The following is a 6,711-nucleotide window of genomic DNA, read 5'->3' on the forward strand; positions in this document are numbered from 1 at the left end:
AAAAGTTTCTTTCTTACCTTAAAATTTGGATTTCCCTCGTAACTCCTGGAAAAATGGCGCAAACTAGTGGAACATTTCCATGAGTGAAAGTAAAGGAAGGAGGAGGGAACTGAAACTGTTATGTTATTGTGCTTAGATGTGTATAATTCATGCGCATATTAGAAACATTCTGGTCATACGTTTACTATTGCCATATTATATGTTTTTTCTCTTCCTTCCCTACCGTAACACGTCTCTATATGTTATTTCTGTCGACTAATCAATTTACTATTCACAATAAATATGTTGTATGAATGTATTATCTGCATTTCATCTTAACTGTTCATTGTTTGTTGTTATATCACAGAGACATTGATTCCACTATAACTTAAGGGAGATGACTTCTTGACTATTATTAAACAATGGTTCTACCGCCCTCTAGTGGTCTAGAATGAAATTATGGAAGTAATACTAAATAGGTAAAATGAATAATTGTAAACTACACATTCTGCGAGAGTGAATACATTACGATAAAAAAACAAAACGCATTCAATTATGAATCCTTCCAAAAAGGTGCTTTAATGTTTGATTTCTCCGTCTAAATTAGTTTTATATGATCTGGCTCCTCTCAAAATAAAAAAATATATATAATCATTGCAGCTTACCATACATTGTTTCAATAGTTCTTAATAATAAAACCTGTGTAGCCTGATTTCCTTTTATTCTATCTCTCCCTCTCTCACACACACACACACTCGCTGATCTCTCTCTCTCTCTCTCTCTCTCTCTCTCTCTCTCTCTCTCTCTCTCTCTCTCTCTCTCTCTCTCTCTCTCTCTCTCTCTCTCTCTCTCTCTCTCTCTCTCTCTCTCTCTCTCTCTCTCTCTTTATCTATCTCTCTCTCTCTTTCAAACTCTCTATCACATACACCAATATTATTGTGTTCTCCATGGAAAGATAAAAAGTAAAAAATTAAAAGACAGAAAGAGGGAATTGGGGTGTGAAGAGCGCATGATAGGGTTAGGTTAAGGATAATATATTTTCAATTAATATTTTCTATCATACTAGATGATAATATTAACATTATTTATGGGATTTGGCTGTCACAGAATATATTATTAAAATAAGATTCAAGCCATTGATGGATATAGAGACAAAATACTGCTTTCAAGCATGTTCTGCAGTGTCAAACTGTTTATAATCAGCATAAACAGTAGGATAGCCATTTGATAATCATTAAACTGATTCCAGTTACATCCTTTCCAATGATCCAAAGGTGTCGCCTTCTTCTGTAGGCTCTGTAGGCTTCTCACAGCTGGTATAGGTCGAGAAATTACACATTGAACCAATCAGGAATGACCTCAATCGACCCGGCTTTCCCCTGCTATCGCATAACCCTGCAGCCTTCAATAAGGATTTCAATACGCGTAGACCCCCGTCACCCCCTTGTCCGTTCCATTTGGGAAGACGTAGAGGTGAACTGTCCCCCGCGCTCCTTCCCCTTTCCCCTTCTCACAGGGCTTCTGTGCACGGCACCTTCTCAGCAAGCAGGAGCGCCTGCAGCCGGAGGGGGCGCCAATATGCCTATTCCCCACACAGTGATATGATAGATCATAGAAAACCGCTTCGCGGTCCCTGCTCGTCCCGCCCCCCACTTGTCATGAAATGACAATTGGAGGGATCAAGCTTACCGCCTCACCTTTAGTAGAAGACAAACGACCACTGACTGATTACTTCAAACATAAGGTAGGCCTATTTCTGATGAGAAGGTAACTGCAAACATAATGCACGTTTTTTAGGGTGCACCTGCCAGCCCCGAGTTCAGATGAGTCAATATTCTTAAGATCGCTGTGTGTGTGTGTGTGTGTGTGTGTGTGTGTGTGTGTGTGTGTGTGTGTGTGTGTGTGTGTGTGTGTGTGTGTGTGTGTGTGTGTGTGTGTGTGTGTGTGTGTGTGTGTGTGTGTGTGTGTATTGTGAAATTGGAGGAGCAGGTGGAATGCTGCAAATCTTTCCTCAGGGGCTATGAATGAATCAATAACACAACACACACACACACACACACACACACACACACACACACACACACACACACACACACACACACACACACACATACAGAAAACTCGGTCAAGAAAGATGAGAAGAATTCATAGAATTCAAAGGCAAACCCATGCGTCTAGTTTGCTTAGAAACGATATCAGTCATTAAAGATTTCCACTTAAGTCGCCACTACAACTACTACAACTGCCCTGAAGTGAATATCATGCGTGTTGGGTTTGAGTTCATGGAGTTGTTGCACTCAATGTTGGGCCACTGTTTTTTAGTTTTGTGACATCATTGAATGATGATGTATGTGAGCCCTTTGCATAGTTAAAAATACTACCCATTCATGTAGCTGTTTGAGCATGGAAAACATGAAATTAATGTATGTTGGTTCAATTAACATACCGTACATAGGTTATGTTTCTGGAAGATTTTTTAGGTATCGGCCATCCTCAAAATGCACCAGAATACAGGAAATCATATCTACCAAATTCAAAATGTTGTAGCTTCTCTCAGCTCACGTTTAGTTGAAATGTGCAGTCATGTGGCCATGTGATGGTTATGATGAAAAAGGTGGCCCTCTTTATCATGAAAGTTGCCCATCCCTGCCGTAGTTAGTTGGTACAAAAAGGATAATAAAAGCCTGGTTCTCCGGTTAAATGCCAGCCCCTCTGTGTCCTCCTCATTCCGCTAGTTAGTCCCCGCAGACGGACTGCAAACGCTACGAAACAATAAAACAAAGTAATAAAATAGAATAGATCCGTAGCAGAAAATAGAGGCAAAGTAAAAAAACAACAACAAAAAAATGCATTGTAGAAAGTGCAATGTGAAGGCAATTTTGCATTGGAATAGATATGTAGCATATTGTGTAGGAGGCCTTGACTGTACTGTGAATATTTGAACTAAATTGCAAAGTCGCACTTGATTGACAACTCCCAACCCCCCCGTCTGCTTCATACTCATACAGAGAATGAAGGCGAAAAATGTAAGAAAACATTAACCATAATTTTCAGAAAATGATGATATGAAAATAACACATTTCCCGGAAATACAATTTACCCAATATGGAAATGTGTGTGTGTGTGTGTGTGTGTGTGTGTGTGTGTGTGTGTGTGTGTGTGTGTGTGTGTGTGTGTGTGTGTGTGTGTGTGTGTGTGTGTGTGTGTGTGTGTGTGTGTGTGTGTGTGTGTGTGCGTGTGTGTGAACGAATATTTTGCCAGGAATCATTATCGAGACTGGAATTGTTTTGCTAATCATGTAACAAGATTTAACAAAGACCTTTCGACACTTGGTTGTTTCTGTTTTAGACGGAATCACAAAGTTGAACTAGGTAGCTTCTCTATCCAATTTCTGGTGTTATTTCCACTGTAGCTTTCAGTAGCTTTTTCATCTCTATTTTTGTCTTTCTCTCAGTCTCTTTGCGGTTATAAGGTTCCTCTGTCTGTCACGTTGTCTTATCATGGTTTAACAGGTTCCCTTTACTTGTTTCAAGCATGACACAACTTGATGGCAGCAGTGGCTGAACCAAGGTGCCGTTTTTCTAGTTCCAATTTACATGCATTGGTGAGCTTTTCCTACAAGCCAGTAGTCAGACCCGGAGAAAGACCATGCACTGCAGGTAAAGTATCTTAAGTTACCCAAAAGGCTTTGGCGGGGTTTCTGTAAGCTAGAGAAATCTACCAGGAAATATAGGTTACAAGAAGACATAAGAAAGGGTTTTTGCTTGTGTACTGTGTGAGTGTGTGTACGTGTGCCAGTGCTTTGGCTGTCGACTTGAAGGGGAATACTGTTTCCATTGACAAAGGCTTAGAACAGGCCAATGTGTGTATTTTGAGCCTTTGTGTACGGTTGTAATCTTGATGGGAGAGACTATAGATAGCAATACAGGCCTCGGGGAAACAATGCTATCAGAAAAGGAAAAACGTTGAACCTGTTTTCGCTTGCAGAGTTCTTTATTTTATAAAGGCTACATGACGCACATTGTAATGAACATGAAGGGAGCACTCATTATTTTCACTACATAAATCTTGTCCTTCCATTATCCAGCCAGTTTTGAATTTTGTGGGACGGTTCCATATAAATTACAAACATGAAGGGTATGTTTGTCATGCCGCATGAAGCTTGAAATATTGTCTTCATATCTTATCTGGCAGCTTGGTCCAGTAGCGGGTCCTGTCCACTGTGCTCCCCCAGTAACCCCCGGCTCGTCTTGTCTCCAGGGGCGACGGTTGGCTTCCTCTGGGTCTCATGGAAACCAGGATGACGGACAGGTCTCTGCTGACGTTGCTCCTGCTGCTGGTGGGCTGCTCAATCGGTGAGACAACCACAACACTACCTCTCTCTCTTCCACTCTCTTGCTCTCTCCCTTCTCTCTCTCCACCCCTCCGTCTCTGTGTGTAAATCCCCCTCCCTTTCTCTCTCCTATATATCTACCTCTGTCTATCTGTTCCCCCACTCTATATATCTATCAGTCTATCCGTCTCATTCTACTCTCTCATGCTTCTCCCTCTCTCTCCCTAGCCCCTCTTTCTGTCTCTCTCTATCTTTCCCTATCACTGTCTCTAGATATCACTCCCCCCCCCTCTCCTCCCCTTTCTCTACATGTCCATCCGTCTGTCTTATATTTTTTTCTCTCTCGCTACCTCTTTATCTCTCCTTGGCTATCTGCACCCTGTCCCCCATACTCTCGTGCTATCTCTCCGTCTCTCTGTCCCCTCTTTCTCAAGCTATACCCTTATCTGTGTCTCTCTATGCCCAGACAGGCATACTTTCGTCTGTCATAGTCTAACACACTCAAAGCTCATAAAGCAATACTTTCAATAAAGCTAAAGTACCTGCAAACTACCAACCAAAACCATCAGACCTATGCCACGATGTCCATGCGGCCACATAGTGGGCTAGCATATGCTTTCCCTTCTGGACCTGTCTGAGTCTAGTCTGACTTGGCACTAACCTTTAGTATGTCTGCCGTTCCCCTACTGTAATAAACCTGTTTGCGTTAACCGCGTGCAGTTGGGCGTCATTAACAGCGCACCTATTTTGCGTCTCCTCCATTCGTCAGGCTCCTGCACAGACGACAAGAACTTCAAGTTCTGTGGCAGCTGGCGCCACGGCAACAACGCCCACACACTGAACTACGACCTCTCGCCCGGCTGTAAGAACATCACCGTGGCGGCCAATGAGAGTTCACTGTCGGTGGTCGGACAGATCACCTCTCAGTGCACCAAGTCCGGGTCCAAGTCCTTGAAGATTGACTCGGTAGCTCTGTCGACCGAATTCTGTGTGCACTGGGAACCTCTGAAGGACCACCTCTGGCTGGAGGTATGTGAGGCCACGCTAGAACCTATGATCTGTAACATCATCAGGAATGAGTGCCTGTATTCACTCATTCCTAATGATTAAACTAGTGTGGATGGCGGGAAAAAAGTCATTAATGTGAGTTTCAGAACTGTCATTCAACTGTCACGTCAACACGTATGTACTCAGTGCATGTCTTTTTTTGACTGTAGCTTCCCGAGCAGAAGCTGCATGAGCAGAAAGTCACCCTATGCGAGCCCTCGTGCACGCAGACCAGCTCGTGCCCAGATCTGTCGCCTGAGGGAGCGAACCAGCCAGGCGGAGTGTACGGCATCGCCAACGGCTCCATCCGAGGAGACAGTCCCGTGGATAAAGTGCTCACAGCCTACGTCTTCTTGGGAGAACCCATCAACTGCAGTAAGTATCGTGGATGGATATTGATTTAAAAATTGACATCTGCCTGGCTCATTCCCTGTTGGATAGATGAAAAAATATGTTGGACCCTGGATGAATGGATGGAATGATAGGCGACTGGCGGGGCGGTTGGAACTATTTGTAGATAGATGGAAGGGTAGTTGATTGATGGGTGGATGGATGTATGGGGAGCTGAATGAGTGGATGGATGGAAGACTGGGCAGATAGATGGATGGGTCGATGTATTGATGGATGTATGGGTGAATAGATGGATTGGTAGATGGATAGATGTCTCCTATTTAATTGAGGGGGCGGATTTTCCAGTGGCTAGGGCGTTTGACTCCCATCTGAAGAGTTCTGGACTCCAACTCCAATGTCCACAGACAACCTGTAGAGCTCCTTGGGAAGATTCCCCGTTCCTGTTCATCTACCAGGTTGACATGGCTCTCCAAAAAACCTTTTGCTTTGAAAAGCAGCGTCTGTTAAACCACTACATAGTAAACAGTAATTATGCCAATTACAAGACTTTGTGTGTGTGTGGGGGTGGGTGGGTGGGTGTGTGTGTGTCGGTCTGTCATTGTAGACATATATGGGAGGAGGATGAAGGGGAGGAACAACATAATAATCACCAGACCTTTTCCTTCTTAGCAGGAGAGGAGCCCTGTGACAACGCCAGCCAGAGATCCAACCAAGTGAAGATGTAATTTACCTTCTCCTTTCTTCTCCATTCTCTCACCACATAAATGTGATCATGACGTGTTATTTCACAGGAACCACTTCCCCCTCCTAAACGAGCTCAGCCGTATGAGACTCAGTAGCTGTGTTCGAAATCGTTCCCTATCATGGATGTAGTGCACTAAATAGGGTGCACGCCATTTTCTAGGGTGTTCGAATTCTCAGTGGTCCACTATATAGGGCACTATATAGTGGACTTAAAATAGGGTACATTCGATGTTCCCTACATGTTACTCCCGTATACC

The sequence above is a fragment of the Gadus chalcogrammus genome, chromosome 14 (assembly GCF_026213295.1).
Source record: "Gadus chalcogrammus isolate NIFS_2021 chromosome 14, NIFS_Gcha_1.0, whole genome shotgun sequence".
Taxonomy (NCBI): domain Eukaryota; kingdom Metazoa; phylum Chordata; class Actinopteri; order Gadiformes; family Gadidae; genus Gadus; species Gadus chalcogrammus.